Consider the following 14,147-nt stretch of genomic DNA (forward strand, 5'->3'; position numbering starts at 1 on the left):
TGGTTCCAATTATGAGTTCATGGAAACAAAAAATGGATCGATCATTGGAAAATACAAGGTTGGATTGGAAGAGACAAATGGAAACTGAAGCTGAAATTAATGATATCCATATGAAGAAGACGACAAGCAAACAGATGGATGCAATGCTTGAAGCTAATTTCATTTGCAACGTCATCAGAATGTTTCTGAAGAAAAGTCCACGGAGTTTTTGATAAAAAGTACGTAGCAGCATTAATATTGGCAGCTCTCTAACAACGTTTAATGCTTCATCGATTGATGATAATACGTAGCAAATTTATTATCCGTAGTCAATAATATAATAAGCCACTCTCTCACTCCAACAACAACTTTGACGAGACTGAATTACTATCATATATAGCAATATGCATGACGACGCGTGCGTCTTCTTCAACACATATAATTGTAAGGTTTTGTCCCCCACCCCCCCCCCCCCCCCCCAAAAAAAAAAAAAAGCCTTCTTGAAATTTACAGGATTGTTTATTTGCTTTCACTATATGTTTACAACATCCTAATTATATACAATCTTTCAAAAAGGACTCGGCGTGCCAAAAAAAGAAAGAAAGAAAAAAAACCCTTATGGATTCAAACTTTAGTTTGGAGGAATTTTTGTACGCAATGGAGTATTTACAAACATGTACCGTATTAAACGGCTATTCACTTGTTCTATTAGTGGAAAATAAATGATTAAGATTCTAGTAGTATTCTGGAGCTACTGTACATTTTCTAATTGGTACAACGATAACGATAGTCCATCTCAGATGAATTAACTCCGCCATTCAAATATTTATGACAAAAATGGATTACGATACAACCGCATATGATTAAGGACTTATAAAGCTTTGCTTAAAGCTGTATATGTATTAAACAGTTCACTAAATAATAGAGTTCGAACCCAGTAAATCAAATGAGGTTTCGCAAAATACCAAATCCGGACCAGTAATGTTCAAATCCGGCGTCTGAAGGATACTAAAAAGGAAATTAATAAAAGGAAAAACGAAATACAGAGAAAAAAGGTAACATGAGAGATTTTATACCTGCGTGGACCAAAAATAGAAGAAAAAAAGATTCTTCTTCTAATTTATCAAACTTTTAACCACAGATTCTTGGAACAGTCCAAGTCTGTGGCTGTGACATCCTTTCATCAGCAGGCAAAGCGATAAACGTTTTCCAATCATCAATGGCCATTGTTAGGTCATGTATTTTATTTTCAAGTCCTATACAACAATTTGCATGCATTGTGCAAACAATATTGAGATCTTTACTAGGCTCACAAAATCCTCCAAAAAGAGCAGTGTCCAAAAACCTTATTTTCAATCCAATTTCTTTAACAAAAGGGTCGTGTTTTATCATGTTTAGTACATCTTGATCCATTTTTCCTGGATGAGCCTCTCTTGCATCACACCAATACTTGTAAAATTGTATGCTACGATTATTTGCTTTCACAAAATTGAAATTAAACCTCCATTTGGTGAGTTGTCCAAGTCAAAAGAATCATACCAATAATGGTCGCAAGCTATTTGGAAATCAGTGTCAGGATAAAAATGTGCAAATGGTTGTCGAAACCACAATATATATATATATATATATATATATATATATATATATATATATATATATATATATAAATACAATTTATAGCTAGAAAGCACAATATATAAATATATTCAAAGTAGAAATATAAGGGATGAAATAGTGATCATTAATAGACACCACATTGAAAATCACATTCAAGATCAGGATATATATAATTAATTTTTCTTAATTTTTTTTTCCAAATATTCTATGCACGGTCAAGAGTAATGAAGAGCCACCGAAAATCAGAAAATGGATGGGGAAATATTTTGGGTGTATTCGGTACGACAAAAATTATTTTCCGGTAAAATATTTTTCGTAATGAGATAACTATTTTATGTTATTTGATTACCAAAAACAGTTTTCAATATTTTATCGTAACAGTAACCGATTTGCCAACATTTTTATTATCAATATTGTTGAAAATAGTTTTCTCCCACCAATCAAACATTAACAATACTTTAATTGAACATTTTTCATGGAACATGACTCCGGGTTATACGTATAACATTTATTATAGAGTGAAGGAGGATCGGAGTACCGTGAAAATAAAGTTATATCCCGTCTGGAGAAGAGTAGGCAAAAAATCAATCCTTCTCCAAATCATTTAATTTTCAAATAATCATCGCTCAGAAAATACGCCTCACCGGAGAAATCAACACCTTCTGTAGTCCGAGCATAGCTAGCAGTGAAGGTAGTGTTTTTCCAAGCAACGAGAATAGGCAGTTTGATCCAAAGCTACAACTAAAACACACACACATATATATATATATATATATATATGTCTCAACAGAGGTTTCGTTTGGTTCCCAATAGTAAAGCTGTCCAAGAATATATCAAATATGGAGTTTGGAGCTGTCCATGCTGCATTTAAGGTTGTTATTATCACTGTTTTGTCTTCCATTGCTGCTTTTTCTAACACTTCCTCTAACTTCTTCGTGTCCTGAAAATGTACATTACGTACATATTAAATTTGGTAATGATTTCATTTAAAGAAGAGTTTAGCTTTTGTAAACTAATTAATAGTGTAAAAGAATTTTTTGTAATATTATTAGGCCACTTCAAATATAACTCTAGTTAACCCTCCATAAACACTAAACTAACAACTTAAAAAAATAAGATAGATTACCTGACAGTATAGACGCTGAATATTTAACAAATGACAGATTGAAAAGAAAAAGTAATTTAAGTTTTTTTTATTGGTCCTTTTAAGTATTAATTAATCAGCTCACCTGATAAATTACATCAATTTTTAATTAAATAATTGCACAACCATACAGTGGCTTCATATTACCTGTGTTATTATGGGTTCCAAATTTGTTTAACTGATGGAATCTATTGCCGTTCTAAAGAATTATTCTAAAATGTACTCTCTAATATTGTGGTTAAATTTGCATAAGAAACATTACGTCGTCAAGATTTAGGATGATGAGTGTGAAACAAAATCATAGTTGTACTTGAAGATGGCAATTAAAAAATCCGTAGGGCCACCTATATTTTGTTATTATTCCATTTTCTAATTAATCAAATTTGGCTTGAAATTTCTTCCTCTACTTTTTGTATATAAATGGACATTTTCCTAAATAGTTGGGAGAATTCAAACCTTTTGCTTTTATGGGAAAGTCACACGGTGAGATTGACGTTTCTCATAGTTTAATCAATACGTGAAATTAATAGGCTCTAGACTACTTGTTATAAAACTTCTATTATTATTATTATTATTATTATTATTATTATTATTATTATTACAACTTATTTTCCACTTCTATCTTATTTGGTTAGCTTGTTTGGAACTGAATTGTAATTATTATTTGACTCGTTAGTGATAGAATTATGGTACAACAATAAAGTAGCTGGTTGAATTTTATGCCGTTAAGAAAGAAAGGAACTATATTCCTCTTAAATTAAAAGTTAGGGTTTAGAGTAAATTAATAAACAGCTAGACAGAGAGAATGTTTTATTTATTTATTTTATCTTTTGCATATATATTGAGAAAGTCAATCATGCAATTTTCTGTTGATGAAATTCTACTATCCCCTAACAAACCTTATGCATAATTAATGAATTACCGTCAGATGTGTCTATAATAGCATCTCGCTGTATATATAATTATTTACTATAAAAGTCAAGTTTCTTATGGAACTACTTTTCATATTAAGATATAATATATGTTCTCTATAATAGCATTTCACTATAACATTAAAAAAACCCGGAACATATGAGGTTATTAATATGGTCACTCCATGCATCTAGAATATTAGCAACTTGGATCACATTGAAAAGTCTAATTTCCTACATATATTATTCTTCTTATAGAAAGCGTGAAAGATTATCATTCTTAGAAGACATCTTTTGTGACTTATTGAAGAGTGTATTTGGCAGATTTAACAGATGTAACATTTATACTTAAAACAAAAAACAATGTGCCTAAAAAGTCTCACTTTAATTTTCAAAACGTCTGATTTCGACGGATTACATTCAATTATACACAATAATATACTATAAAATAATATTTTTTTAAATGTAGGACATTGTCAACCAATAAAAGTACCACATATATAGATATACAAAGAGTGAATAATCAATCAGTATAGTAAAGAATTTAAGGATTACAATTGAAGGTTAAGACAGCTCCTGTAACTAACCATAAAAGTACCACATAGATTATCTATTGCTTGTTGGATCTTTTCAAATTTCTGAATCTTTTTTCGGACCTCATGATTGTATGAGATTTGTTCAACAAGTTTTACATTTATTATTTTCGGAAGAGGTTTTCTCACTGAAGAAATGTTTGAGATTGTTCTGTAATTGAAAATTCTTCATTCACTTATAAAACACTCAAAAATCTCCAAAAAGAGAAAATTAGGAGAGACTACAACTATGTATCCAAAAACTTTTTTTCCCACAAACTATTTTTTTCCTCAATATAGATGTTGGCCGATAAAATCATATAAAAGATTCTGGGGAAGAATGAAAATAAAAATTAGTAAATAAAAAGGATTAATTTATACAAGCGGACGGTGTAAATTTTTTTCACTTTATATATATATCAATATATTTTAACTTGTTATAACATGTAAGACGTGCCTTATTTTCCATCTTGCTAGTCCAAATCTTTTATAGATCGTTACCTTAAATTATCTTTTAAGTAACTTGCAGTGTTAAAATTATTTTTATTATTAGTGTATAGAAGTTAAACTCAAAAGAAAAAGGAAAAAGAAGAACAAACTTCATGTGCATGGGAAAAATGAATTTGAAACTTACTATTCAAAGCTGGGTTTCTTGTGCAGAAACATTCACGATATCAAGTAAATTTCCAGCAATGGAGCCATTTGATGACGGAGTTGTTTTTCCAGATAATAAGTAAAGTACTGGTTTGTAGGAGGAATTGGGAAAGAATTGAAGAGGATAAGAAGAAGAGTGATAAAGAACGAGAATTAAAAGAGCAACTGCTGAGAATAAAACAAGAATTTTGACAACATTACGTGAAGTAAATTTTTGGTAGTCATCGTCTAACTTTTTGTTGCTTCCTCCTTCTAAATCTGCCATCTTTTTAATTCTTAGCAATACAAATGAACTATTCCCCTTAATTCTCTCATTTAAATAAACTTGGATGTGTCTTCCCGTACTTGCTAACATGTCCAAGTCAACTCTCACTTATTCTCTTTCTGAGTAATTAGTTAAGCTTAGTCAACCTTTCTTTCCTTTTTTTTTTTAACGGAAAAGGTCAAAATATACTCTTGTTGTCACGACCCAAACCGATGGGCCATGACGAGTGTTCGAGTCCGACTATCGAACACCCCTAAGTATGCGTCTAAGATATAAATACGAATTAAGGGCAGGTCATGAATATCATCTGTCAATAAACTACTGAATTACGTGAATAACATACGTGAGGAAACGTGTCCAAAAGACATATATACATATACTTGCGGAATATGGTAGGGCGAGCTGACAAGGCTGCTATAGACAACTATACATCCAAAACTAGAAGCCGACAATGCCACATACTATTTAACTATACATGACTTTGTACAGACCTCTAACAGAATATACAACTGTACAAGGAAGGGGTTGGGCTCCGTCATACCCATATATGTATACAAACATATCGTACCAAAATCCAAAGCAGCTCCGGATCAAATGGAGTACACCAACTCTTGCTGATCAAGGATCCTAAGAAGGGGGACCGTTAGCTTGTTTACCTGCACCTGCGGGCATGAAACGCAGGCCCAGGGAAATAGGGCGTCAGTACAAATAATGCACTGAGTATGTAAGACATGAAAATCAGTACATAAGAGACATAGATGAAACATGGAATAAAGACTCTGCATGTAAGTCTAAATAACTTTGTAAATCCTGAAACATTTATAATGTCATGCACGTGCGTATAAATGTTGTATCATGCATATGTATAGGTGTACGTAACATCATCAAGCCTCTGAGGGTATCCCATCATATCATCTCGGCCACTGTAGGCAAAATCATCAACATATACCAGCTGATCAGGTGGTGGTGCGTATATAACGTCGTAACCTTTCCCCATATCCCATATACATATAATATACGCTTATATCACGCCATCTGGTCATGGATCAATGTGAATATATAAATGAATGAAATGCATAAAAATATGTTAATAAGATCAATATACCTTTTAGATAAACTTTATCAACTATGTATTTTTCTGAGGCCTATGAACAGAAGATATAATAATATGTCACATGGGGAATTAAGAACATAGACAACCCTAGTACTTCTATAAATAGAGTCATTTAAGAAAGATGTGCGTTTGCTCGTTTCGTTTGTATCATTTGAATTATGCCAAAAAGAAAGAAGAGATAGCCTTAACATACTTGAGCCGATTTTCTTTACAATCTTTCGCATACGTCAATTGCTACAAAACACGTAATGGTGGATCAGAGTAGGAAAAAATTCGTATGATATTATTGAGAAATATTTCACCGTACTCCCTTAAAATTTCAATATCTCATGTTGCTAAGATGCTATGAGATCTTGCTTGAATTTATTTAAAAAAAAATCACGTTACTTAAGATACTAAGTTGCAAATTGTTGTTTGAGTTTGCTGAAGCCTTCCTTTATCATATGATAGAGGCATCAACATCTCTTAAAGTGAATTAGAGATGTTTTTTAAAGCTTGGTGGGTGTGGACCCGCATACTAGATGACTAAGTCACATATGTGCCACCTATATATGAATTTAATGAGTCAAAATCCTTAGCTTTCTTGGCTGCCACGCTAAGGCCTTTTAGGCTTTATCCAAGATCCTAATTGATCACGCCCAACTATGCGTTATAAAAAGGATAAAGCGATCGCTAAAAATATATTCTGGTTAACAAGTTCGGATTCGAATCCCACAGGGAATTAACATATCACTCACAGCTATTGGACTTACACAAATTCACGTATTCAATCTTTAGAGATATTTAAGTAATAGGTAGGATATTTACTAACAAAATATTACGTAATGAAAATGCAGTAATTAAGAACTAACTATAAGTGGATTGTAAGCAAGAATGGGAATGATCTAAGGTTCTGATTTTCCCTATTGTCGGAATCCTTTTCGCTATGTTTGCCATAAATTTGCCTAAGTCTTCTCTATCAATCATGAGCACTCTGACTGTCGTAACTCTCTCCCGAGTAGTTATAACAATATACTAGACATATTCTCCCGAATTACGCTGGCTAGCTTTAAGTACAACTCACTTAGATTGCACACAAGGTTTCGTTATCCCTAATCCCGCCTTTAAACCTTTCGTATTGATCCCTCATATATGTTAGAAGTGATGATGTTCAACAACTACCTAATATGCACTATCTCCCGAGTAATGCACACTAAATAGGAATAACTAATTGAGGGCCCTTCAATCAATAGCAATAAGCATATATTTGAACAATTAGAGATAATACTATGGCAAATCTATATTAACATAACGAGAAAATCATCCTTTAACAGGTTCCATCAAAGCCCTAGATTATGAGTTTAGCTACTCATACTCATAGTAACAATATCCAAAGTAATTTGCATAATTAAATTATAGAATAAAGATAAAGGGATGTAGAAATCAATGATTTGAACTCCCAAGTAGTATTCCACGAGCTATTCTTGCCTCAGGTTGCAAAAGTCCTTCAAAGTGGCGTTTTTGGGTCTATTTATATGCTTGGGATAAGCCCTAAACGTGTAGGTCAACTTCTAGTCAAGCTGGGAAACAGTTAAAACCTTTAAAACTCGGACTGGGCCTGGCTTTAGGCCTGGCGTCGCCTAGATACTAGCCTAGGCCTGACTTTAAGCTGGCTTCGCCTGGATAACGCCAGCCTAGGCCTGGCTTTAAGCTGGCTTCGCCTGGATAACGCCAGGCTTGGCCTGGCTTTAAGCTGGCATTGCCAGGCTAAAGCCTAGTCGAGCTGGCTTTTGCTCGGCTTCTCTTTTTCACCGTTTTCGAGCACACTTTCGATGTTTAAACATCCTTTTAGCTCTACTTTCATTTTCGATGCACCTACACATAAAATAGACTCCATTACTCTAAAAAAAGTGTATTTTAACATTAAAGCATGTAAACCGCAAAGCATATAATGTGCAAAAACCATGAATTATAGCTACACATCAATACTCCACACTTAAATATTTGCTCGTCCTCGAGCAATCAAGATACACTTATGGACACAACCTATTAAGCAATTCCCTTGACTTATTATACCAAGAATCTTTAAAATAGTTTAAGCACAAAGGCATGACATCCTTGCCTCAATAATCGACTCACAGATACCATGTTTTATTCATAATTTACTTACTTACTCTAAAACGGAGGTAAATTAAATTACCTTTTCTTAATGAATCATGTGCCCTCACCCAATCACAGAGCTTAGTTCCACACACCATGAATTTTTAATAACGTAGGAACTCAATATAGGATAAATTCACTCGGTCTCAGAAATAATATTCATATTCCCCAAATGACGTACCATAAGCTTGCCCTTAGTGTAATACTTCAGTAATCGAGTTCATTCAGTCTAAGATCAAATATGACTTTCATTGGTTGTATTGTAGGCTGCGGGTCAGGTAGGATACATTTGGGTATAAGTGACTACACCTCCCTTAAGCACTTTAATACAAATACTTCAACCTTCAATCCCCTACTTATGTCAAACTAAGATTCCTCCTTAACTTCAATATATTTTACCCCTACTTCTTTAAGCACCAATACGTCAAAAGCCACACCATCAAGACTTATATATATATATTCTTTTCTATCCAAATGGTTTTTATTGACACATTTTTCTTTTCATCCGGTGCACCTTTCTCTAGATTTTATTGTTCCACTCAAAAGCCAACCCACCACCCCACACTTTAACTTTTCCATAATTCATCACAATTCAAGTGCTTATGAGAGGTGACAAGGTTCAAATATACGATTGATTCAAACAAAGGGGTACGACTTGTAATGTGGTTACTAAAGAAACATGATTATAGGGTCAAAGGGGTTAACTACGATACATAACATTTAGGTGGGTACTTTATATGTATCTGGCTTAACAAAGAACTGCCTATATCACTTTTCAGACTGAACAAGACAACTATTTCGCTTTGCACATACACGGGGCAAGTTCTAGATATCAAATGCAATGCATAGAATACATGCAAACCTCACACAAATATGACACATGACTTACTCAAGATTGGATCATCAAGACACTCTAGTCAAAGCAGTTAAGCAAAGTTAAGGTCATACAATTTAAGGTACTTCTACAAGAGTCAAAAATTGAGCCTAAGCGTCACAACCAAAGTACTAACTATTCTCAAGGCATAACAAAGTTAAGAGATATTGTTGCAATTCAATTCATCGCACACTAGCTCCTACTCCTAAAAAAATAAAACTAACTACACCCGGTTCAAACAAAACCCTTGGAAAAGAACCGCGGTACAAAGAAAAACCAAGGAGGAATTACTACACTACCTACAAAGAAAATCTTCCTTTTTAGGCTAAAATTCCTCAAGAAAATTGTCTAATAGATCCATCGTCGGGAACAGTCCAATCTTTTTTTAATACAAAAGAATTATTCAATTAAACTAATACCACTAAAATAGCATAGAAAGTCACCCAGACAATCTCCTCACCCCAAACTTAAAGTTGTGCATTGTCCCCAATGCATACCATAACTAATAAGAGGGTAAAAGAAACTCCCTGGTAGGCCAAAGACCGAAACACTAGCAGCTCATGGGGTACTCAGACTTCTCCTAGGTCCGGTCCTTCGTGTGGGTACCTTACACTTAGTTCCAACCATCTGGTTTGTTGTTGCATCCTTCCAATAGCTTTGCTTTTCATGCTCCTAGAAAATAAAAAATCTACATTACAAAAATAACACAATTAAAATAATAAAAAAATAAAAAATAAAAGAAAGCAGTAAAGCTAGGTTGCCTCCCAACAAGCACTTGATTTAACGTTGCGGCACGATGCGAATCACTTTCTGCCTCCACTTTGAACTTATGAATTGGACCCCAAGTTTTGACTCTGCTTTGTGATCATGCTCCTGGAGTGGTAGAACGAATCTGACTGGCCCAATAAAACAATATAGTATTCTGTACTTCTTTTCCTTTGGATGAGATGTGTATTCTCGACTTTCTGGCACGAATAATTCCAGAATGTACGCATCTTGTTCCTTACTCCTTGACTCCTCAAGTGGCTCGGGCGACTCTATTTCCATATTATCATCCAAACACAATGTGAAAAAAATGCTTGGAGTGTGGACCAATGCGCTCAACTACATAAACATTGGGATTGTTAACATCCTCAACACTAATGACACTAGAGTCAACTAAATATGTATCCTCAATATCCTTGGTTGACTCTAGTATCTCTTCTATGATGCCGGCATCCTCAAAATCTAGTTCGATTGATTGTTGGTGTTCTACTCTGGCCTTCTCCTCTAGATCCTCCCTGTACTGTTTTAATTCCTCCAGTATAATGACAATTTCTGCAGCCAATCCATACTCATATTGGCTACTATCCACAATGTCAACTTGTTGCGTTTTACAAGGTTCAATTAATTTATTTGCTTGAGCCTCCAAGTTGTGAATAATTGCCACTTGCCTTTGTATCTGCCGTGGTTTCTCATCATATTGTTCCACATGGCACTTTAATATATCTTTGATCTCCTTTAGGTTAGCTTCCATAGGTTCTTTGTTCCTGTTATCCTCACAAGAAAAAGTAGAACCATCATAGTAAGGGGTTGGGGGAAGATAAGAAATATAAGCACAACCATGAAAGTGACCATCTTGACCACCACATATGTCACACACATTCCACACATAAGATTGAGTTGGTGCACATAACTCGCTCTCGAGAATATTTTGATAATTTTGCCCTGGGTGGTTTCCTCCGTAATATGCATAAGGAGGATCAAAAGTAGAATTACCAAAATCAAAATTCTCATAATTCCAAGATGCCATGTCTCTCAAGTCAAAAAAAAAAAAAATCAAATACAAGAAAACAAAAATAAAAGCTCAAAATTGCAACCTAGAAATATGTACACCTACAACTATACCGTTAGTTTTTCGGGAACGACACCAAAATTTGATCACACCCAACTATGCCTTATAAAAAGGATAAAGCGGTCGCTGAAAATATATTCCGGTTAACAAGTCTGGAGTCGAATCCCATAGAATTAACTTATCAATCACAATTATTGGACTTACACAAATTCACGTATTCAATCTTCAGAGATATTTAAGTAATAGGTTAGATGTTTACTAATTAAATATTACGTAATGAAAATGCAGTAATTAAGAACTAACTATAAATGGGTTGTAAGTAAGAATAGGAATGATCTAAGGGTCTGATTTCCCCTATTGTCGGAATCCTTTCTGTTATGTTTGCTATAAATTTGTCTAAGTCTTCTCCATCGATCATGAGCACTCTGACTGTCGTAATTCTCTCCCTAGTAATTACAACAATATATTATACATATTCTCCCGAATTACGATGGATAGCTTTAAGTACAACTCACTTAGATCGCACCAAAGGTTTTGTTATCCCTAATCCCACCTTTAAACCCTTCGTATTGATCCCTCATATACATTAGGAGTGATGATGTTCAACAACTACCTAAATATGCACTCTCTCCCGCGTAATGCACACTAAATAGGAACAGCTAATTGAGTGCCTTTCAATCAACAACAATAATCATATAGTTGAGCAAATAGAGATAATACTATGGCAAATCTATATTAACATAACGAGAAAATCATCCTTCAACAGGTTCCATCAAAGCCCTAGATTATGAGTTTAGCTACTCATACTCAAAGTAACAATATCCAAAGTAATTTACATAATTAAATTACAGAGTAAAGATAGAGGGATGTAGAAATCAATGATTTAAACTCCCAAGTAGTGTTCCACGAGCTATTCTTGCCTCCAGTTGCAAAAGTCCTTCAAAGTAGTGTTTTTGGGTCTATTTATATGTTTGGGACAAGCCCTAAACGTGTAGGACAACTTCTAGTCAAGCCGGGAAACAATTAAAACCTTCAAAACTCGGACTTGGCCTGGCCTTAGGTCTGGCGTGGCCTGGATAACGCCAGCCTAGGTGTGGCTTTAAGCTGGCTTCGCCTAGATAACGCCAGCCTAGGCTTGGCTTTAAGCTGGCTTCGCCTGGATGGTGTCTCGCTTGGCCTGACTTTAAGCTGGCCTCGCCAGGCTAAAGCCTGGTCGAGTTGGCTTTTGCCCGGTTCTCCTTTTCACTATTTTTGAGTACACTTTTGACGTTTAACCATCCCTTTAGCTCTACTTTCATTTCCGATGCACCTACACATAAAATAGACTCTATTACGCTCAAACAAAGTGTATTTAAACATTAAAGCTTGTAAAACACAAATCATATAGTGTGCAAAAACCATGAATTATAGCCACACATCACTAATTAATCACCCACTAATCCTTAATTAACTTGTTAATTCCTCCATTAACCAATAATTAACCAATTATCCATATAATTAAAAATTATCTTAAATTACTTAAAATACTACTCACTTTTAACACACTTTGTATACCCGACTATCGCGGTCATGAGGTACCTTGTATGGCATTAATCCATAAATATCGGGTGTTATATCTCGAACCGTATTCTATTCCATATTGACAAACTTCGACGAAACTCACTTTCTGCGATTCGCTTATCTTCTCACTTTCACGAATTTACTTATCGCCTGTTATAAATAATATAAATGCTTATAACCTCAAGAAAATATCATTCCCGAGTCTACGTCGATTAACTGATGACGAAACTTTAACGTATGAAAACGCGAAATGTAACACATGTACTATGAGAAAAGGTTTAAATATACCCATTGTTATACTTTGAGTCCAAATATACGCCAGTCGTTATACTATTGGTTCAAATATACCCCTCTTCCGTTAAGTTTAGCCAAGGTGGACATCCAATCCTACGTGACACTAACATTGAATGAGGTGGATGCCACGTGGCATGCTACCTCAGCACCCCTACCCATTTTATCCCTCCCTTCTATTTTTTTTTCACCACTAAAATTCTCCTCCGATCCCCTCCATCACCATCGTCACCATTATCGCCACCATAAATAATATTGAATTTATACAAAGCCACTCATCAATCTCAAAATCCTCATTTGGAAGCAACTCATCAATCTCAAGATCCTCATCTGAAAGTCTACTCACAACATTCCATGTTCGACTATATGTCCACCAGAACTACCAGCAATGCAAATGACAAAGATCATTTTAAAGTGGAAATGCTGGTTCTAGAAAAGTAAAGAATCTTGCAAATGACATTAAAGAAAAAACAAATGGTGGCCTCGGTGACAATGAATATAGCTATTTGCTCTTCTCTCTAACTAATCAGTAGATGTAGAATGTCTTACTCTAGTGCTTGCATAATTTTTTGACCATTCATTTGGAGAACATAAGAACAATCAGTAAGTATGCTGCTATCAAGGCTCGGTGTTCACATGGTATCAAAACCTTAGATTTTTGGAGGATATCCATGATTTGATTTGAGTTAATTTTGGTGTAAAGAAGTTTGACATTAAGATTTACTACCACCACCACGAGCCCCATACTCTTCTAAGAGCAAACATATTGGGAATACATTGCCGATGGTGGCGATAATGGTGGTAATGGTAGTGGAGAGGAAGGGAATTTTAGTGGTGAAAAAAAAAATACAAGGGAGGGGTAAAATAGGTTAGGGGCACTGAGGTGGCATGCCACGTGGCATCCACCTCATCAAATGTTAGTGCCACGTAGGATTGGATGTCCACCTTGGCCAAACTTAATGGAAGAGGGGTATATTTGAATCAATAGTGTAACGATAGGGATATATTTGAACCCAAAGTATAACGAATAGTATATTTAAACCTTTTTTCATAGTACATAGATATATTTGAACCTTTTCCCTTTATTTAATAGTGCCATTTGGACATTTTGCGTGGACCTCATCTAATTCTTTACATATATAATATCTCTTCCGCAAGCAGGTCACGATTAACTCTACTCATGTTTAGGCAAG

The 14,147-nt window shown here is 34.7% G+C and overlaps 1 pseudogene; it reads right to left on the reverse strand.

The window, feature by feature from the left end:
- Positions 1–1,110: 1,110 nt before the first annotated feature.
- On the reverse strand, positions 1,111–5,142 carry LOC138875461 (uncharacterized protein At4g15970-like; annotated as a pseudogene).
- Positions 5,143–14,147: the final 9,005 nt, after the last annotated feature.

Source organism: Nicotiana sylvestris, chromosome 8, assembly GCF_000393655.2.
Source record: "Nicotiana sylvestris chromosome 8, ASM39365v2, whole genome shotgun sequence".
In the NCBI taxonomy this organism is placed as follows: domain Eukaryota; kingdom Viridiplantae; phylum Streptophyta; class Magnoliopsida; order Solanales; family Solanaceae; genus Nicotiana; species Nicotiana sylvestris.